General features: G+C 50.8%; 1 protein-coding gene across 1 annotated transcript in view; it reads left to right on the forward strand.

Annotated features, from left to right (window-relative positions):
* Positions 1-716: 716 nt before the first annotated feature.
* Positions 717-22,018, forward strand: part of Emp2 (epithelial membrane protein 2) — a 37,302-nt gene continuing 16,000 nt past the window's right edge. The window contains exon 1 of the mRNA XM_004627763.2: positions 717-967. The gene's annotated coding sequence lies outside the window, so the exon portion shown is untranslated. The remainder of the gene's footprint in view (positions 968-22,018) is intronic.

Consider the following 22,018-nt stretch of genomic DNA (forward strand, 5'->3'; position numbering starts at 1 on the left):
ATATATAGTTACATTCTCTTAATGAATAGAGGGATTTGTTCTAATAGTGTATGTAAATAGGATATCATGTCTGCATCTTGTACAGCAAATAACCACTAGACAGAATGCAATGTGTTAATTATTGGAACTGTCCTACCAATTTGATTTGAAACTGTCTCATTGCTATTTGTTTCTCAATAAAATTATGGGGAAAAAAAAACCAAAAAAAAAAACAAAGAACAGGGCAGGAATGAGGGGATCTCTGTGTGTACTGGGGGAAAGCTAATGAAAGAACACGGAGAGACCTTAGGACTGGTTCAGGTCCCTGTCAGCCTACACCAAGACGAGGTCTGAGATGATAAAAATAACAGTGATAAGCCCTGATGGAGCGCTTCTGCTGTACCTGCCAAGCCCTCGGTGTGATGTCACTTTCAGGTCTTCAACACTTCGAGGAAAGAGTCCTTTTCCAAAGAGGACACTGAGGCAGGCGTGATTAAACAAGCTCTCCGAACTAACGGAGTGCTTAAGAAAGGGCTGGACTCCAAAACCCCTACCAAAGGGGAGGAGAAGTGCGCGGACAAGAGTGCAAGGGGTGGCAAGCGGAGTTGAACCCAGCCGGAGCGCTCCAGCTCCCGGGCGTCTTTCTCCTCCTCTGTCGGCTTCAGCAGCGCCCCGACTCCTCCCCAAACACTGCCTGAGCAAGGCGGGAAGACGGGCGGAGGCAGGGGGCGCTCCCGACGTTTGGCCTTTCCCTCCAGGGTCCCCCACCGCCTCCTGTGGTCCCTCCCCCGGCTCGGGCTCCTGACATCACGGCCCGGGAGGCGGGCTCGGGAAGGAGGGAGCCGTGGGGAGGAGGCTCCGCGCCGCCGCCAGGGAGGAGGGAGGGAGCGCAGTCCCGGCCCAGAGCTTCAAAACAGCCCGGCGGCCTCGCCTCGCGCCCAGCCCGTGCATCTGTCTGTCCAGCCGCCCGCGCCGCCGACTGCGCCCGGTGAGTTGGGGGCACGCCCGGGGAAGAGAGCAGAGCGCGGGGTGGCGTCGGGGCACAGGGCAGCGTGCACCGGGCAGCAGGGACGCCACAGTGCACTTTCGGGGCCTGAGAAGCCCTGGGTTGTGGGGGTCAAAGAGGGGCCGAGGCGCCGTCAGTGCCGCAGACCCCGATTCCTGCTCACCCCAACCACCACCACCACTCCCGGGCACAGCCCATCCCTCCTGTGGGCGCCACGCCCGCGCGTCCGGGATTCCACCTCGCCATCCCGAGTCAGCTTCCTTCGCCTTTTGCGCTCAGGCTGGCGGGAAAAGTTTGGGGAGGAGCCAGGGCGGCTCCCCTCGCCTCGCCAGCCGCAGAACGAGTGCCCTCGGAGTACAAGGGGGTTCCCTGTCGCGTGTGGGACTCAGACCCCCCGCGGCCGGGTCCCCTTAGATCTGAGCGGGCAAAGCGGCTGCGCCCAGGCTGGTGCGCGGGTCCTGGCAGTCTGCGCACCCCTTCTCTGCCCGGCTGCGTCTCCAGCGCCCCCCAGCGGCGAGGAGCAACTTCCAAGGGTCCGCCGCAGTTGGTGGGGGTGGAGGGTGCACTGCTAGGGCGACGCTTTCCCCTACCTCCTGCTCTATAAGCTTAAAGGGCTCTCCTAGGAGAGCCTCACCTAAGGATTGCAGCGGGTGGGAGAAGAGAAATGGGGTGTGGCCCGTATGCCCTCCTCATTCCAGGAATCCCAATCCACTCCAGTTCAGTCTTCAAAGCCTTGCTAGGGGACTGACACTTGGACCAAGGGAGATCCCATAGAACAAAGTTTCCCTGCAGATCAGAATGGAATGGAGTTAACTGTGGGATGACAAAGTTGACAGCCAGGCCTTACTGTCCCTCTCAAGTGGTGTGTGTGTGTGTGTGTGTGTGTGTGTGTGTGTGCGCGCGTGCATGCAGGCATTGATGTTATGACTGTGAGTGAGGGGTTGGGACAAGAGTTAAAGAAGCCTCCAGCCCAAAGAACTCTTTTAGGAGGTACCATGAATTCACAGCCCCATGGACAGAGAAACTGTGGTTGCTAGGCACTGGGGGTAGGTGAGAATGTGAGAGTTAGTGTTTAAGGGGTATAGAGCTTTTGTTGGGAAGGGAGAAAAAAGTATTGTGTGCAGATAGTAGTGATGCCTACACAGCATTGCAAGAGTATTTCACACCACTGGATTGTGCACTTACAATTAATTGGTTAAAGTCATAAATGTGTATGTTAGCATGATGGGAGAAAAGAAAAGACACTTGTAGCTACCCCTGCCCATCAGTCTGACAGTGGAGATGTGGCTGGCCATCTTTTCCTGGAATTTAGCCTTCAGATTGGGAGGAGAAGGGGCCTAGAAGGAACAGTGGCCCTGAGAGAATGCAGTGGGGAGGCGCATGAGGTGTGTAGTGGCTCTGCCTGCTCCTTCTCATGAGGTGTGTAGTGGCTCTGCCTGCTCCTTTTCCCGCCCATCCAAGGGATCTTCACCCTAGCTGTTCCCCTGTTGCAGATGGGGAAATCCAGGCCAGAGGAGCAAGGCTGGTCACCCAGGGCCACAGAGCAAGAGCTGAGAGATGCAGGCTCAGAACTCTTCCTGCCTCCCCGCAAGCCCCCTGTTTTGACCTGGAGAGGCCTCAGTGGCTGCACGAAACTGGGAAGGGAGGACCCTGCTGGGGAAAACAGGGTGCAGATGCCTATGGGGGCCTTGGCTGAGAGATGCCCAGCCCGTAGCCTGGGGAGGGGCACGGAGGTGGCAGAAAGGTGCTGAACCTGTTTTCCCACTGAGGGGTTTTGGATCTTACCGCCTCCACCCTGCTTCAGGGAATTGGAAGTTGGGAGGGAAACAGAACCAGCCTCACAGCCTGGAGCCTCTCCTGTGCCTTTAGTGGGGAATTTAGATTGGCCTGCAACCTAGGGTAGGTGGCAGGGGCAGAGGGGAAGGGCAGGGCCAGCTGGAAGCAGTGGTGTGAAGAGGTGGAGCTTGGCCGTTGCTGCCCCACCCAAAGGGGAGGACCCTCTCAGGCCAGCACTACCCTACTTGGGGTCATTGAATTACACGTACAGGGCACATCCGTTATGCGCGCGCACACACACACACACACACACACACACACGCCTAGGTTTCTATTCTCTGCCTCTTTCATGGTATCTAGGTGGGAGCACTCTGACAGGTCAGCCATGCGGAGGATGGGGCCAGTTCTGTGGCCCAAGCCCACACAGACATTCCCTTGGCCTTGCTCCGCCCTACACCTTCCCAGTCTGTGAAGCTCAGCAAAGGCCACTTCTTTGTCACAGTGAACTCTGACAGACAGACAGACATGACCAGAAAGGGAAGTCTGTTGAGACAAAAATTATATAAATACTTTCCTGGCCAGACGAAATGGCTTTGGACTTTTGGCTGGCGAGATGTGCCTGAGAGGCAGGAGTCCAGGCACCTCGTAGCCGGCCAGTGAATTGTGTGTGTTGTAACCTGTGGCTGATGTCCAGCTCTGAGGCCACATGGGGCCTCTGGTGCAGGCTTCCGTGGCCAAGCCTGGGGTGGGGATAGGGGTGGGCTCTGCAGCCACCCAGGCTCCGTAGTGAATGAAGGTGTTGGTTACCCAAGGTGAGGGGGGTCCTAGAGATTTCCTAAAATAATGAGGGTGTGTGCGCACGTGTGACTGGGCTGAGGAAAGCAGGCAGCTGGAATGGGGGAAGAGGTAAGCTGGCATAGTAAAAGAAATGGAGCTTGACTCTGCGGGGCCTCAGCTTGTTGGGGGAAGGAATGGAATGGGATAGGTATGGGGGTGACGGAGAGGTTCCCCTCTTTGCCCCTGGAGTCGTGATTTGTCTCCTTCCACAAGTTACCAGCGAGTTCAATTTCAACAGGATGCGTCTGGCTCTGGTTAGGGCCAGGATGAGGGGGAAGTCTAAAAATATCGGAGGCGGCACTACCACCCAGTGAGAGTGCAGGCTGGTAACTTGACACCTGGGGCGGAGGCTGGGGTGGGGACACTGAGACTGCCTTATTCCCCAGTTGCTTGGACTCCTTCAGCCGGCCAATCCTAGGACAGATTCTTTGGAAAGGGTGAATTTCAAAAACATAGGACCTCAGAAATTTTTAACAGCTAGGAATGGCAGGTGGAGTAAGCTGTCGGAGGCTGCCCTGTAAGTTAACAGCAGGCCCAAGGCTTAAACTGAGGTGTGAAGCAGGTAGGAGGTAGGGACTTAACCAGCTGAGTTGAATTGCTGGGGAATGGTCAGTGGGATTCCAGTCATAGGCCCCAGTGTCAATGATCCATGGGATAGGTGTCATCTTTCTAGGATGCTGCATTTCCATACTTAGATCCTGAAAAGAGAGCTATGCCCAAACACTAAGTCACTTCCCAGGACCCAACAAGTGACTCCAGGGGCACAGCTGTTGGGGTCTGGCAGGGTCTGGGGAAATTGACCCATCTTAGGGCAGGATGTAATGAACCGGGGAACTGGATGAGTCCCTCCTTCCTTCCCTGCAGAGATGCTGTTGGTATCTCTGTTATTAATGAGTAGTTGTTGGACAGAAAAATTGAATTTTCGAGCCCTCACTTTCTTTAGGAAGCTGGGCTTCTGGTCATCTGTGAGAGACTGAGGGACAAAAGGCCACTCTAGACCCCGACCTCCATGGACAGGCTAGGTAACATCAGCTTCTAGAAGCTTCGTAGGGCCCTGGGTCCAAAGCTGACAGAGAGGTCACTAGGGTGATATTTAACATTAATATGTCCTCAAATCTGGGACATAAAATAACTCACTCTTCAGGATATAGAGATGGACACAGCAAGTCCCTCACTTCAGACTGCTCAGAGCCTAAAATCAAATAAAGTTTCATGATAGCAAATCCTTAATTAAGGATTAATTAAGATTGATTTCATGGTAGCAAATCCTTAATTAAGATTTTTCTTTCTGTGCTGCTAACCATGAAGTCCTCTGGTGAACTGTCTTTTCTGAAAAAGAAATTAATAAAACAATTTTGCGATGAGTAAATATGACTGCAATTTATCTCATTAATCTTGTTCTAATATTTCCCAAATATGTGTTATCATGGCTGGTACCCAAGATAATTCTAAAACATCTGCAGCCGAACATAAAAACAAAAGAAATTAATTATGCATTTTCTTGGATACTACTGCTTTGGGTGAAATGAAAGTTGATGTTTTAAACTTTAAAACATGTTTTAAATAATTAAAGAGCTTAGTTAATAAGCACAGATGGGTCTCCTGTTTGGCAAAATCTTAGCGCCAGTGTGAGCGTCTTTTGTAGACGGTGCTCTCCCAGGGACTGGAAGAGACGCATTTCACATTTTTGATGACAGGACTAATCTGAGAACATCTGGGAACTTCTCGCCCACAGCTCTCCTGCAGAGGCCCCCAGACTGAGACCTGCCTCTCGGCTTCCCCAGAAGCCCTTCATCTTTAATGAGGGTCCTCCCTCCACCCTGTGGCCTTCCGTGGTTGGCCTGAGGATCAGAGGAGATGACAGGTTGATGTCTGTGGAAGTGGCTTGAGATGCTTGCGGTTTGCTGGCACCAAAGCAAAACTGAAGGACACGCTGCCTGCCCACATTCGTCTTGATGGCTATTTATCACAAAGCAACTTCGTGTAATGAGTTGCTATGATTTAAAAGGAGGAACTTCTGTGTCTTCAAAAGAGGTTCTGATGGTGGGGCCAGGTCCAGGAGATGTGATTTCAGAGAGGCCTACAGTATGGTGGCCTGCAAGGGTTTCCCGAAGCCCGTGGGCTGGAGCTGGGAGAGTTCTTGAGGGAATTCTTAGTATTCCCCTATCAGCATGGCTCCAGGTAGGCAAACTAAATCCCTTGGTCATTTTGCAGAATAGTTTACAGCAATACAACAAAACAGCCGGAGATATAGGTCAGTGGCACAAGTGTAAGGTTGTGAGTTTGATTCCTGGTACCAAACAAGAAAGAAAATGAAAAAAAAAAAATCAAAGGATAGCTGGATGTGGTTGTTCATGCCTATAAATCCCAGCATTCTTGGGAGGTTGAGCAGGACAAAAAGTTGGAGCCCAATGGAGCAACTTAGAGATCTTATCAGAACCTTATCTCAACATAAAAATAAAAAAGACTGGTGGTCTTTTTTTTTTTTTTTTTTGGCAGAAGTGGGGATTGAACTCAGGTCCTTGGGTTTGCCACGCAAGCACTTATTTTACTGAGCTATCTCCCCAAGGGCTGGCAATCTTGCTCATTGTGAAGGCCCTGGGTTCAACTTTGGGCCTTGGGTGAAAAAAGAAAGAATAAAATACATTTGTTTGGGAGGAGCTTTATGGCATTACTGATTTAAGAAAAAACAATGATCAAAACTATATGTGGAAAATGTGCTATTTGTGTCATAAACAGAAATCCTGCTGCATGCTTCTTATGTGCATTTAGTTTATCTAAGGAACAATGGCTGGAAGGATGCATCAGAATAGATAGGTTCTGGTGAGGAGGAGGGAACAGAGCTGCTGAGCGTGGGGAAGTGCCAGGCCTCCAGTCCTAACAAAGGGAATGCACTGTGCTTCAGTCATCTCTGTGTCCCTTGTAATGAGGGATCCTGGCTGTATTCCAGAAGCAGTGGGGGTTCTTAGGTGTGAGGGAGGGGAGCGTTAGATGGTGAACTTGGCGGTGGAGTGTTGGGAATGGACTATGTGGCAGTGGCTGTGAGAGGGACCTCTGTGTAAATCCAAGAACAAAGTCTTGGGCACTGAACTGGGGAGGTGTCCCCCAGCCCCCTGATGGTCTCCTTGGAACAGTGCATTGTAGACACCTGGTGGGCTTAGTGGGTCTCCAGTGTGGGTGCTGTGTTGAACATGGAATTCACTTCAGAGCGTTTCCAAGGAGCTGTCTTCAAGTCCTGAGGAAGATGGGGAGAACCACTGGGCTTTGAAGAGAATCTAAGGAGGCAGGTAAAGATCTGAGCTTCAAGCAATGTTTCAGGTTGATGTTTTAGGGTAGAAGAAAATGCTGTGATTTACCAGTGCCGTCAAAAGTAACAACAATACCATTGTGGCCAGAGTGCAGAGCAGTCTCCTGCAATGTGGAGAGTTGGATTGCCTCATTGACCTCATTCCCAGTGAGCAGAACCCTGTAAGGTAGAGAGCTTATTCTCCCTCTTCTGGAGATGAACAAGCTCTGCTAAATAATGAACGTGGATCTAATCCCACCACTTGCAAGTGGCCAGGTTGGAATTTGAATCAGAGGCTCCTGGGCTCTGGAAATAATCCTAGTCTTAGGAGCCCAGAATCTTCCTTTGCTGCAGAAGTTCTGGTGGTCACTGTGGACATCAAACGTGCTTCTTCCAAAGTCTGGGATCTCAGTCCTTGAAGATCCTTGAGGACATGCCATGAACCCCTGTTCCTCCCGCCCTGTCCCTCACTTTCATACATGCATGTAGATAATCAGATGATACAATCTTTTTTGAGCCAAAGACAGCCAGGGAACCACGTTGTGTTGTTTTATTGGTGTGGAAAGTGTGCTGATGTGTGCACGGGTGTTGGGAGTCCATGAATCTGAGGGAGGTGGTGGGGTGAAGAGGATCTGAGCAAGTCCTCCTGTCCTCTGTGCAGTCCTTAGATCGATGCCATCTACAGCATCCGCTGGTGGCTTGTGCTAGAACCCTGCAGCAACCCTCTGCCTCTTCATGCAAGCCTTTGCTATTTCTGTACCCCGTCCCTTCTCTTCACCTGCCACCTTGGCTCCAGACACTGTCATCTTTGGCCCTGACAAGCTGACTGTTTCATGATCTTTGTGGTCACTCTAGCCCTGCAGTCTACTTTCATAGGCACCAGAAGAATCCTACAGAGAAGCAAGGCGAGCCTAGTCTCTCTTTTTGCCCAGTCCGCTCAAAGACTCTAGTAGTTTCGATTGCTCCTAAAACAACAAAAACCTCCGGCCTTGCATGATATGCCTTGGGTGTCTTTGGCTAGTGGCCTAACTAGCTTTCTTAGGAGTCCTGATAAAAACTGACTGTAGGTCCCCAGCTGGAAGGAATGACAGCAACCTCCCAGGAGGGTGGAAGCCAGGCCTAGGTAGTTTGGCAGGTTCCCCCAGTGCTGTTGGGGCCCTGGTGTAGCACCTTCTCCAGGCTGCTTGCTCAAGTCCCCTGGCCTGCTTGGTTCCTCTAGCCCTTGGTCCCCTCTCCCACATCTCCCTGCTCTTCCATTTCCCCCTTTCCTTCTACACTCCCTCCCACCCTCTGTGCACTGGATTCTCTTTATCCTTCCAGGCTGGCACCATTTCTCCAGGGAAGCTTCTAACCCTGATCAAGTCAGATCAGTCCTTTGCCATTAATTCTCTTGGCACTTGTCTAAGTGTGCCAAGGGCTGCCAGGCACATGGCCAGGTGTCTGTGCCTGCCGAGTTCCCCAGTCCACCCCTGCAGGTATCACACAGCACCCCAGTGAGAGTTGCAAGTGGGAGGCGGGGTTGTAGAGGAAGGGAGACTCCATATCCTGGGCACCTTGCTGGTGGCTGCTGGTGTCCTTGCTACTTTGTCCCCTGTGACTGGCTCTGCTGGAGTCATGTCAGGCCCCAGGTAGCCTGGTCTGAGCCTTTATACCTGGGGGACAGGGCTGGGGCAGGGCACAGTCATTTCGGTCAGATCCAGAAAGAGGCTTCGCCATTGGCACACCAGAGCGGGGCGCACACCCCTGAAGGTGCTTAAGATGATTGCTGTAGCTTACAGGCAACGTAGAAGACTGATACACATGCATTTTAAAGCGTATTACTCAAAAACCTAATGCTCAGCAAGGGGTGCTAATGTTTCTATTTGCAGTGTGAATACACATTTACAAATGAGTCCATGTAGGCTTCATGTGTTTTAAAGAAGAGTATGGGCAGTGGGGGTGGTACAGGGATGGGCAGAGGGAGTGGAAACTCTAACGGTATTTGGTGGACAGCACTGGCGCCCCCGTCAGGTCTCCGCTGCTGGATGTGCACTTGTTTTCACAGCTGCAACTTCCCCACCCCCCCAAATTGTGAGGGCATCCACTGAGGACACTGTGCAAGTGACTGAGGACACCAGAGTACGAGCCCAGCTGCTGGGCCTGAGGCAGGATGAAGCTCTGAGCAGCTCGCTGTCTGCAGCACGCCATAGGCACAGGCCGAGGCCTCCGGGATAAGCCCACGTCTCCCTGGCATTTTCCCACTCCGCCTCGCTGCTCTCGCATCCTTACATTTTGCACCAAAGCGCCCCTTCAGAAGGCCCAGTGCAGAATGTCCATGCCATGCACTGCCTGGTCACCCTACCTCAGCTGGTGCCCCCCAGGGATGGATCTGCGGCCGTGCGGCCTGAGCGCAACCCTGACCCCTTGCCCACCCAGCCAGAACCCAGATCCAGTTGGCAGATGTGATTTGACCCAGTTTGCCCTGTGATGGCCCAAACTGGTTGAGTAAAACAAGATAAAGGAAGAGGAGCTAAAGAAATGGTCCTCCCCCACCAGTTTAATGACACCAGGTGCACCTTCTAAGGACACTGCCTCGGTGCTAGCAAATAGGCCAGGTCCCTCTCCTGGAGCGTGTTGTTTTTCTCATACATGAAAATGCAGCTTTAGGAAGACAAAGCATGCCTCACTCTAGTCTCAAGAGAGAAAGGTGTAGCCTGGCCGGCCACTTATACTTTATTTTATGCATAGTATATGTAAATATATAACTATATAAGCTATAATATAAATGGGGGGAGGGTGCTTACAGTGTTGTCTTGTAAGGATCCGTGCAAGGGCTGATCTGGGGGAGGCAGACTTGACAGTTTACTGGAAGCACCTGGGCAGCTTTGAATATTAAGTGTACTGTCCACGTCTGCCCTCCGCATCCACAGATTCTGCTTCTGGGGGATTCAGTCAGCCTCAGATCAAAAGCTCCACCTGTGCTGAACACGTACACACTTCTTTTCTTGTCATTGCTCCCTGAGCAAGCCAGCATAGCCCCTGTTTTCACAGCGATTATGTTGCGTTGGGTATTGTAACTCATCTACAGAGGGTGGATAGCACACGGGAGGATGGACAGAGGCGATGTGTAAATTCTGTGTTATTTTAGATAAAGGCTTTGAGCATCCTCAGGTTTTGGTATCTTTGGGCAGATATCCTAAGCCATCGCCAGTGGATACCAGGGCTCAGCTGTACCGGAGACCTCTCCTTTTGGGTTCTGATTTAATTCGACTGGGGTGAGGCCCTAATGGGTGCACTCTTGTGTCCCTGTCCTCACCAGCCATTGTCTGGCTGTCCATTTATTGAGCCTATGACGTCGCTATGATTTCTGTGGCTTTCTTACTTGGCTTCTTCAGGAGAGGCAGCAGTAAAGGTCAGTACTGCTGAAAAGCCAGGTCTGTCGCTTTGGGTGGTGTGCCTGGGCAAGCTGCCGAAACGTGCTGCCTGCAGTTTTCTCATCTAGAAAGCCTGAGTTGAATGGACCCCAGAGGTTCCAGCTGGGATGGTGTCTCCAGTGCCTCGATGTCCTCAATTCCCTTCACCCCTTTGGGGGTTTTTATATCCCATACAGTGAGCCTATGTATGAAGCAGACAGAACCAAAATCAAAAAGGCCCTTAATTTGCTACACAGAGGTGGTTCAGGCCTGGGGGGTCTTTCCTGGAGAACCCCAGTCGCTTCACCGCACTTGGTCCTCTGGGAGCCTCAGAGCTTCTACAGAGCCAGGGTCCCACCCTGCTGCCACCCTGCCATTGGAACTGATTCAGTGGGTCCTGGCACGAGCCCCTGCTCACTCCTTCCTTGTTGGTCCCTGCAGCTTCAGAGCAGATCACGGGCTCAGGTTATTCCTGTTTCTGCACACAGAGGCCTGCTCATGCCAAGGACTGGAGGTCTTTAGGTGCCCAGAGGGAGGAGGATGCTGTCCCTGACAGTGGGATCCCCCACCGTGGGAGGGTCTCCCTGTGCCCAGCCCACCTCCTGACACCTCTGGAGGGGCCAGGCTTCCTCCCAGGCATAGGGAGAGCATACCCTATCATGTCGTCATCATCATTCTTGGCCCACAGATAATTCCTGAGTGCCAGGTCCTACGCAAGGTGATGGGGACACAGCAATAACCAAACAGATAAAAGTCCTCACCCTCAGAGACTTTCCAGTATAGAGACAGGACAGCAAGACAAAGCCATATGAGATAAATAAGAAAATGACATATGATATTTAGTGACTGGAAGAAAATAAAATGAAAGAGATGAGCACAGGCAGCTTGTTTAGGCTGAAGAATTCAGGAAGGCTTCTCAGAGTAGATGACTTTGGAGTTGAGGCCAGGTGGAGTACAGGGAGCTGGCCTCTCCAAGAATCAAAGAACTTTCCAGACAGAGGGAATAGCTCGGGCAGAGGCCTGACCAGCCTCAGGATGGCGGCCAAGCTTGCTTGTTAAGGAGAAGCAAAGGCCCCTGGTTTAGGACACAGAACCATCCTGGCAGTTCTGAGCTCTGCACAGGTGCCAGGACTGGGTGTTCCCACAGCACCCATCTACAAAATGCCACACACCTTCTCAGCACTTGCTGAATACATTAGTGGACAGGTTGCCAAGTGGGACACCCAGCTCCACCTCTAGTGGCACCCTGGGAAGCTGGGCGCTGGCTCAGTCTCAGATCCTGGGGGTAGAAGATCAGTATTAGACGTGGCATGGTCTCAGCTGGGGAGCTCCTGGCTCAGATCAGAGCCTTCCTCTTGAGACCCCCCTTCCCCTGATTCAGGACTTTCCCTGCTGCCCAGCAGGGGCGTAGGAACACGTAGGTTGCTGTGCCCTGGCGGTGTCCTTCCCAGTGTTGAAATATCAGCTCCTGGTGATCTTAGAGCTTGCTTGTTTTTAAAATCTTTTTTAAAGAAATAAAATGAGTTGTTTAAGGTGCTTGAGTCATTGTATTTGAGTACATTCACACACCCATCATCAGTCAATTTTTAGAACGTGTTCATCACTGAAGAGGAAGCTTCCCCCCTTAGATAGCATCCCTCTGTTTCCCCAGCCCCATCAGCTCCACACCACCACTGCTCCACTTTCCATCTCCGTGGATTTGCCTAATTCTGGCCATTTCTGTGCATGAAATCACACAATACGTGGCCTTCAGTGTCTGGTTCCTGTCACTAAATGTCATGTTTTCAAGGTTTATCTGTGTTGGAGCAGGTTTCATTCCTTTTTTATGAATGAATACTACTACTACTACTAATGATAATGGTAATAATGATGATATAGATACACACATTTCATTTAACTTTCCTCTGTTGTTGGACATGAGGGTGTTCCCAACTTTCGCTAGTAGTGACTAGTGCTGCCGCAAATGCTCGTGGGCAAGCTTTATCATGGCTGCATTTCCCTTTCTTCTGGGATGTGCCTGGGAGTAGAACTTCTGGATCTCGCCGTTGCTTTATGCTTAATGAGCGGCTGCCAGGCTGCTTCGCACAGTGCCCGCGCCATTTTTTTCTTATATACAGATGATACAAGGATAGATAGCTCTAGAAGCTAGTTAGCTAGATAGATAGAGGCAGAATCAACTTTTTATTTATTTATTTACTTATTTATTTGGTACAAGGCCTCACTACACAGCTCAGACTCGTAGTGATCCTCCTGTTTCAGCCTCCCCAGTTCTGGGATTACAGGTGTGCGCCAGCATACTTGATTTTGGTGGCTGTATGGCACACCTGAGGTTCCGGGAACCGCACAGCATGCGGTACTGGGGATTGAACCTGGGTCCTTCCGCTTGCCAGGCAGGTGCTTAGACCACCGAGCTATCTCCCCAGCCTGCTCACACCATTTTATGTGATTGGAAAATACTCTGCCTCACTTTGTACAGGCTTATTCTATCATGTCACAGCTTTTGGAAACTTTTGGAAGTCCTTTTTTGTGAGTGTCTTTAGTTGGTTATTGCTGCCTAGATGTCCTGAATCGATTCAGACTGTTGCCCTTTCATGGTCATTTTGACTTTGAGGAAGGGCCATAGTTGCAGGTGCCAGATCCGGTGGATAGCGCGGGTAAGGACACTGTAATGTTTTTATGAGGCTGCTTTTCCATTGGATGGCAGCGGGCAGTGACATTCATCATTTTATTTTTAACACACCTCGTAAAGATGCTCAGGAAAGAGGACTTCCAGAGCTGCTTTAGCAAGTGGCAAGAACAGTGGGATAAGTACATTTAAAGAGAGGGAGAGCACTTGGAAGGGGATTAATGGGCAGTGTGTCTTTTACTGTAATAACTTTTTAAAAATTTAAACATTCATCAATTTTTTATCATCCACCGTACATTCCCACCAGCAATGTATGTGGGTCTGATTCCTCTGCGTTCCTAGGGTTTAATTTCAAGCCCAGCCCTGCCCTGGATTTTGGTCTTAGGAAGCTTCCCTGGGATATTCTTATGAGTCTGGAGCAGATCCCTGTGGTCAGCCCTCCTAGGTCCCAGCTGCCCCACTCAGAAGTTCTGGGACAGGCTGGGCCTGGGTGAATGGCTAAAGGAGGTGGTAAAGGCCAGGGCATATGTTCTGGGGACCGCTGGGCAGGAACCCCCCCAATACAGAATTGGAATCAGTGGAAGAGAGAACTTTAGCTGTTTTCCAGGGGGAGACTCATAATGCTGGAGTGAATATGTTCTGACCTCCAGGGACATTAAACCTCTCAGGGAGAAAGTGATTCCCTTTCAGTTCCTTCAGTTCTGAGTCCATCAAAGGGACAGTCTTGGCTCTTACTGATGTGGTCCATGTGTCTCTGACCCTATAGGCCTCCTCTTCTTGCTTTTTTTCTTTTTTGGTACAACTGGAGATTGAATCCAGGATCTTCACACAGGGCTACATCCTTAGCCCTTTTTTATTTTAAATTTTGAAACAGGATCTTGCTAAGTCACTAGGTTGCCCACATTAGGTTCTAACTTTTTTTTTTAACTTGGTACAAGGTCTCGCTACGCAGCTCAGACTCATAGTGATCCTCCTGTGTCAGCCTCCCCAGCCATGGGATTATAGGCATGTGCCACCATGCCCAGTTTCAGTGGCCAGCTTAGCACAGGCTGGCACGGCAGACAGTACTAGGGATCTAACCCAGGTCCTTGCACTTGCCCGGCAGGTGCTTAGACCACTGAGCTGTCTCTCCAGCCCTAGCCTCTAACTTGTGATCCTCCTGCCTCAGCCTCCTGAAGTGCTAGTATTAGAGGTGTGTGCCCCCCGCCCCCACGCCCCAGGAGTGTTTCTTCTTTGTTTAGCACAGACAGAGCAGGTCTCCAGCCTCGTTCTTGCGGCAGGCAATAGCATCAAACTGGAATTTGTGAACTTTTTTTTTGGGGGGGGGGGGATAGGGACATTATTTATTTTCCCACTTTCTATTTATAGCAAGTGATGCTGATTTTCCATTTCCAGGGAGTCAAAAGTTGCTTCTTGTTAAAACATGTGTCTTCATGTTAGAAAGCGGATTAAGGACAAATACCAAGTAGCCTTTCATGGAGCTGTGTGAGACAGTGGACTGGAAGTAACCGAGGGTTGAGACCCTCATTCTAAAGTTTAGGGCCCAGGAGTTGGACCCGGTGTCAGCAGCATCAGGCTCCCCAGGCCGTTGGTTGTGTTGCCCAAGTGGAAATGGATGCAGTAAAAATCTAGACCTTGGCCAGGGCAGGGTGGCTCCAAAGGAGCCCTTCAGTGGAGACAGCGTGGCTTTGTGATTCCCTTTGTGTGGGTCACTTTGTAGTGCTGCTGTGGACAGTACCACTGTTGCAGAGGCCACACCGAGGTGCCCTCCAGGGAAAAGGCTGAGTGTTTGGAGGCTGCTCTTCTCCCCAGCATGGAGCCCTCCGTTATAGCCCCCAGGCATGCTGCTGCAGATGTGGGACTGGTGCAAGCCCCCATCGAGCATGCTCAGTGCTGGCCTGGAGGCTTTGGTGATGCAGATAGCTTCCAGATGGCCCCATTCATCCTGAGCTCACAGCCTGGGAGTCACTCTGGGCTGGACACCCTGAGGAAGAGAGGCTGCGTCACTCAGCGTTCTGGTTTCCTTATCCAGGAATGAGTGTGTCAAGACTTCCTCTCAGTTTTGTACCTATGTATTCAAGGTGGTTGGGATAGATATATAGTTACATTCTCTTAATGAATAGAGGGATTTATTCTAATGGTGTTTGTAAATAGGATATCAAGTCCGCATCTTGTACAGCAATTAACCACTAGGAAGAATGTTGAAACTGTCTCATTGCTATTTGTTTCTCAATAAAATTAAGAAAAAAAAAAAAAAAGACTTCCTCTCAGCCAGTGACTGCCTGAAACCATGGATGGTACCAAACCCTACAGAGAGGTTCTGCAACCCTGCGTGGGCATCTAATGACCAAGAAGGCTGCTGAGTAACTAACGAGTGGGTCACATATAGGATGTGACTTCGGATCAATGGGCAGCCAGGTCTGGCTTGCAATTTCAGCCAGAAATTACACTACTTCTGAAATTACACTACTCAGAAGTGTACACAACATAAAACTCATGAATTGTCTATTCTAGAATTTTCCACTTAATACTTTCCTACTGTGGGTAACTGAAACTGCTGGAGGTAAAATCACTTGTGGGGAGGACACTATGACGTGCATGCTCGTGCGCATATGTGTGTATATAGAGAGAAGTCCCTTTTAAATCACCCTCTTTTGGTTCCCTTGCAGCCTTCAAAGAGGAAGCCTCAGATCTGTGTAAGCGCCTTGACATTCCCAAACACTTGGGACATCCTGTTTTAGGAACGAAAGAGACCGAAAGCTGGCCTTGGACCCCAAGCTCTCAGCAGCAAGCATTTCTCGCTGGAATTTAAAATCATGTTGTTTTCTTTGTGTTTATTTTTCTTTATTTATGGAAGTGAAGCTGACTTTCCGTTTCAATTGTTATCTAAGGCGTCCCCTTAACAAAATGTAAGTTTAAAAAGTGAGTGGCTAGTAGCACGGGAGACATGAGGATACGTCTGAGACCTCAAGGGTGGTGTGCAGATGGCAGATTTGGGGCAGCCACATAGGCAGGACTGGGGACAGTGCCTTAAATGTCCCTTGAGTGTCCTTGCCCCTGACCCACCTGCTGGCAGCATGCATTTCTCACCACCTCTGCCAGGAGGCAGCCCAAGTGGCTTGTTTTCACTTGGTGGCTCCTGTCCGGCAGCAGTGGCAGTGGACAGGAGTGCAAGACAGTGTTCACATGAGGAGGAGGCAGGCTGGGCCGAGGGGTCACTCCCAACGTCAGCTCCTTGACCACAGAAGAAAAATTGTTCATTTGTGTGCGGGAGGGATACCGGTTTTTGTTTTTCTTTTCTTTCTGCTGAGATGCTCCTGTGTCCAGGGCACCCACTAGGCCCCAGGCACTGTTCTAAGCACTTTCTCCTAATTATCTCTCAACCCACAGAGGCAAGTGTACCTAGGTCGTGCCCACTTCTCAGATAAGAAGCCGAGCCATGGAGTGGTTAAGCTGCCGGGTGCAGTTCAGTCTGTCAGACTCCCATCTGTATTATTCTCTTATTTTGTTCAAAATGCTTCCAGATTCTAGGAAGTTCCTTGAGCCTAGCTAAGCGGCCTGCAGAATCCATCTACAGAAATGACAACTTCTGTCACTTATGAAAGAAGGAATTTCAGCTGTTAAGCTGAGTCTCCTGAGATTGCTTAAACATCCTCAATGCCAGGTCCCCTGCAAAGGAAAGAACGTTCCTGACCCCAGTCCTAACTGGAGTTTGATGCTGCCTCAGACCTAGCAGCCTGTTCTAGATCAACCGCTCCACTGCACTGATACTCTGTGCGCCTCTGGGCGCACCACCAAACCTCTCTGGCCTGCACAGTGGGTCGCTGGGCAGCATGATTTCAAGATGATAGGACGGGCAGTGGTCAGCTCCATAACCAGCAGAGCTAGCCAGAGTCCTTCGCAGAGCAGAAGCTATTAGCTGTTCTGTGGAAGCTGCACAAACCCACGTGTTCAACAAGTATGTGCTGTTGACACTGGGCAACAGGAGCAAGCCATGGTTTCTGTGCCCCAGGAGCTCTGGATCCTAACCAAGCAGTGTTTCTTCACAGCATCAGTTAGCTCCTGCTGCGTGACAAGCCACCCCACCATGCGCCGGCTTGAATAGAAACCGTGGATTTGGTTCATGCCTCAGGAGAGCAGTTCTGCTGTGTCGGGCAGGGTGGCATGTCCGGGCCAGCTGGTGGGTCCTCCGGGGCGGGCTGGCCTCACTGGAAAAGCCTGTGTGCGTTCCTTTGGGTCTGCACTCTCTAGCAGGCCAGCTTGACTTTGTCTCATGGTTGTTGGACCGCGAGGGAGTAGGCGGGCGAGAGACTTCTTGAGGCCTTCCGGTAGAAATGGTGAGAAGATGGCATTTTCCTTCCTTTTATTGATAAAACAAATCACAAAGCCAGTCAGGGTTCAGTGGGTAAACAGATGGGACCTACCACTTGATGGGAGGATTTGCTCTGCTCAATTTTAAAAAAATTTGTTCATTTGTGTGCATGAGGGATACTGGTTTCTGTTTTTCTTTTCTTTCTGCTTTGTTTTGGTTTGCGTCTTTTGAGACAGGGTCTCTGTGTAGTCCGGGGTGGACTTAGCTCTGAGGGCCGCAGCCTCAGTCTCCTGAGTGCTGGGATCGCAGACGTGCACCACCACACTGGGCTCTCTCTGTACTTTTCCTTTCTTGTAGTGTTTTTGTCACAGAATGAGCTGGAGCAGGCGCCCTTTTGCTCAGTTCTTGAACCAGTTTTGTTGAATTGGTGTTATTCTTCCTTAAATGTTTGACAGAATGAAGCCATAAGGACTGGAGTTTTCTCTCTATGGGCAGGAACTCCTGTTGCCAGACATGAAAGAAAAGTCTAGTTCCATTTCTTTGCTTTTATTAGCTTCTGACAGAGCTCCTTGAACTCTGGCTCCATCTCATCTTCCTCCACCATGCCTTCCTGGGTACCACTGCTGAGCTCTGTGCTCTAGGAGCTGGGAAGATGCCCTCTAGGCCCACTGCCCTGATGGGGTGCACGTGACATCACCTGAACACCCACACAGCAGCATCCCGCCGTGAGCAGCATTGGGAGAGAATTCACGTCAGGCTTTCCCTTGCTTCACTGAAACTGCTCTGACCATGTCCACCAGGGAGCTCACGCCTCACCCCAGACCTTTCGCTGGTCTTTTTCTCTTATGGTGTAGGAGACACGTCCAGATCCCTGTCTCGGTCCAAGAAGCCAGTATTTGTAATCCCAAAGTTACGTTATTGGAATCCCATCAAATTGATTCCAATGTACCACCTTCAATGCAACCCACAGCGAAAATAAAGACACTAAATTATATTTTCAGTTATCAGTGAGTCAAGGGGCTCTAAGTCCAGCCACAAAGATGGCTTTCTGGAACCAAGAGAGCGACCCAGGGCCTCACCTGGTTTTATTTAGTGGAGGAGTGGCTTGACAAGGATTGATTGAGAATTGTGGGAAGTAGATGACTACTATGAGCTGAGCTAGGTGGGTGGCCTGCATTTACCTCTGCAATAAGCAGAGAGGATATGCAGAGAGAGTAATGTGCATTATAGAGTATCTAATCTTTTGGTAAGTCTGCTGCTTCAGCTTTGAAGTCATATCCTCTATCTCGAGGCTCGATCCCAGCTGGCAGCGCAGAGCAAGGCGCGGAGCACTGGCTCTTCCATCCTGTCTCCACCCGGCTCACGTTAAAGAGCAGCAGGTGTAGGTTACCAGGGAAACACGCAGGCCACCTTCAAAGACTATCACCAGCACCTCAGCTAGACCAATATATACTGCTTAAGGCCAACTGAAGGATAAACAGAAGTCCTAGCCAGCTCTGTACATAACAATACAAGAAAATAGGGTTAGGCTCAGTCAAAATGGAGACAACCGCTCTTCTTTCAAGGAGAACTGCTCAGGTGGTCCCCCACATTATGTTTCCTGGTTTTCTCCTCTTAGGGTGCTCAACCCTCTGTCTCCTTCAATGATTCTTCTCAGCTGACACACACCAGTGACACCAGGATTTTTTTTTTTTCATTTATGTTATTTGGTACAAGGTCTCACTACACAGCTCAGACACATAATGACCCACCTGTTTTCAGCCTCCGCAGCACTGGGATTATAGGTGTGCGCCACCATGCCCAGACTCGTTCTCTGGTTCAATGCATCCCACGGGCAGGGCGACACCAGGATTTCTGTTCCTCCCTTTCAGCTGCTGGACCCATTTCCATCCTGCCCACAAGACCTTTCTCAGGCCAAACAAGCTGCCGTCCATGTCCTTCCCCCATGCTCCTCCTGGCCCAGATGAGTGCGGATCTTAGAGCCTGTGGCCACTTGGGTACGCACTAAAGACCCTCACATGTCTCTCAGTCCCTCTTCATCCCCCTGAGGCTCCATCTGGACGAGCTCAGGGCTCTCCTGCTTTTATCAGAACCCTCATCCATGTCTCCTGGGACTGCACTGTAGCTCCCCCAACTTGCCTCCTTCTGGCTGCTGAATGTTTTCTTTTATAAGCAGATGTACAGTGACCCTGCTTAGAACCTTGTGCAGCCCCACTGCCTCTGGGATGTCATCTACCCCCTCTGCATAAGGTTGTGGCTGGTCTAGTGGCAGTGGGGTCCAGCATATGTGCTCTCGGGTGTTCTGCATTTGTCTCCTCCATTCTGCCTGACAAACTGCCCCATGGACTGTGGTCATCCATGTGTCACCAGGGCCTGGTACACAGAGAGTGTTCAATAAATGTCCCTGGTGTGAACAGTTGTCCCATTTCAAAAGAGTGAGCAGTAAGCCTGTGAGCTGGTGCACACTTGTAATCCCAGCACTCTAGGAGGCTAAGGCAGGAGGATCCCAGGCAACCCAGCCACCTAGTGAGACTAGGGTTCTCCAGCCCTGGTTCTGCTGCCTGAGAACTGGATCACGTGAACAACGTCCTTCCCTTTGGTTTCTTGCCTATACGGTGGGCTGTGTGGTCCTTGCTCATCCTTAAGAGAGGACTGTCCCCATGCTGAGAGAGGTCTACCTTGTGTACAGTGACAGGAGACCCTTCAGCCTTGAAGATGTGGCAGGACTTCGTAGTCCCCACCCCCCCTTGTCCCCATGCTGCTTCACAAAGGGTGCCCCTGGAATGACACGAAGTTGTGTCCAGCACCCAAAGGCACTGTGGCCCTAGGACTTTGGATGCTTCCCTGATCAGGCCTTAAAGTATCAACGGAAGGGAAATCCAAGCTTGGCCTAGGCAGCATGTTGGTATCTCTGGTGCAGGCTGCCTGGATTCAAATCCTAGCTCCAACCTTTATTAGCCACATGACTTTGGGGGAGGTACCTGACCTCTCTGGGCCTGATTTTCCGTACCTGTAAAATGGGGCTAATTATAGCTGGTTACGTCAGTGTTTTCATGAGTAACAAGTTAATGTGGGCAAAGAGCTTAGAGTAGTGCCTGGCCCATACTTGGCAGTAAACATGGGCTCTCTTATTGTTGATGTTGCAATTTTGTTGTTCTCTGGGGTTGGAAGACCCATGGCTGTATAGACAGAATTATCCTCAGTGGCTTTTGCCTCAGAGTGTGGCCAAATTCCAGTGGCCTGCCTGGGGCTACTTCCGAACCCAGCTGAATGTTGGCTTTGTGCCCAGAGCCCTGGACATAAGGCGCGCAAAGCTGGGCCTCTCAGGATACATAGGCTTCAAGTGCCGGCTGGCTGGTGTCCAGATCCCAGGGCAGGAGGCTGAGCTGACCTCTGCCTTCCTGAAAACAGGCCAAAGCCACGTTCCCCTTGGAGTGGTGGGGCAGTGGAAGGGCCTGGGTTCCAGCCAGCCCAGGGCTGAGGTAGCAGCTGGGGTGGACCTCAGGGCCCTCTGGCTGTGCGGCTGGGCAGCTTCTAAGGTGGGCTTGCCCTGTGTCCACAGCTTAGATCTGCATTGGGGGGCTGGCTACACACCTCAGGCCTGTCCCGCTGCCTGCAATTCCAGGAAAAGGCTGCAGCACAGGCTTTGACCTGAATTGTGAGAAGAACTCCCTGAGCGGGAAGAGAGCCCGGTGGACCTCGTGGCCATCTTAAAAACATGTTCTCTCTGGCAGGAAGCTGGCGGCCTCACTCTTGTTCTGCACTTCTAATGTGTGTGTGCCAGGGCCACTTTTCGTGGGCACAACAAAGAGGGCTGGGGCCAGGTGACCATGGTGCAGACTTTACCAAGGCGAGGACAGGAGAGGATTCTGTGCGTCCCCAGGCCTTCCCTTCACCCACAGCCCCTGGCATTTATGTCTCACTGGTGGCAACTGAATGTCACCTCTGGACGAGAGGGCCAGTGAATCACCAGCAGGACTTTTGTGAGCTTCCAGCACCAAAGGCTGGCCATGCGGTACACACGCGCATGTGCATTCACATACGCACATGCTTCAAGCTTGCAGCAGGCTGGGGCACAATAGAATGGCACCTCTACTTGCAGAAAATAGTAAAGAGGTGTCAATTCCTGGGACTCCTGTTTGTCATCTAAAGTTTGGTTGGATGTTTCAGGAGTGCCTCCTTTTGCCAGCTTTTGTTTTCATTTATTTATTTTTGATACAGGATCTTGCTACGCAGCTCAGACTCATAGTAATCCTCCAGTCTCAGACTCCCCAGCACTGGGATTACAGGTGTGCGCCACCACACCCAGTTCTGGGACCAGCACAATGTGGTTCTGGGCTAGCACAGCATGCGGAACTAGGGATTGAACTCAGGTCCTTGTGCTTGCCAGGCAAGCGCTTAGACCACAAACTATCTCCCTAGCCCTCTGTTAGCTTTTAGAGTTTCAAAGTCACTGAGCTCCAAGTACTCCCTTCTGTGTGTGGAATTTCCATGGCTCCCTCCACACCACAGGCCTCACGCCCTCCTCTTGTCTCCCATGCCCCCTTCTCAGCCCTGCTCTGCCCAGCCACATGCCTGGAGGGTGCTTGTTGCTGCTTCTTCTCAAGTGATTACTGGTTCTTTCCTTTAAACTTTCCCCCAAAACTCTTAGTACTAAAATCCAATAGTGGGCGTTTTTTGTTGTTTTTTTCTTTTTTTCTTTTTCTTTCTCTTCTTCTTCTTCTTCTTCTTCTTCTTCTTCTTCTTCTTCTTCTTCTTCTTCTTCTTCTTCTTCTTCTTCTTCTTCTTCTTCTTCTTCTTCTTC

The sequence above is a fragment of the Octodon degus genome, unplaced genomic scaffold (genome assembly GCF_000260255.1).
Source record: "Octodon degus isolate 3935 unplaced genomic scaffold, OctDeg1.0 scaffold00021, whole genome shotgun sequence".
Lineage (NCBI taxonomy): Eukaryota > Metazoa > Chordata > Mammalia > Rodentia > Octodontidae > Octodon > Octodon degus.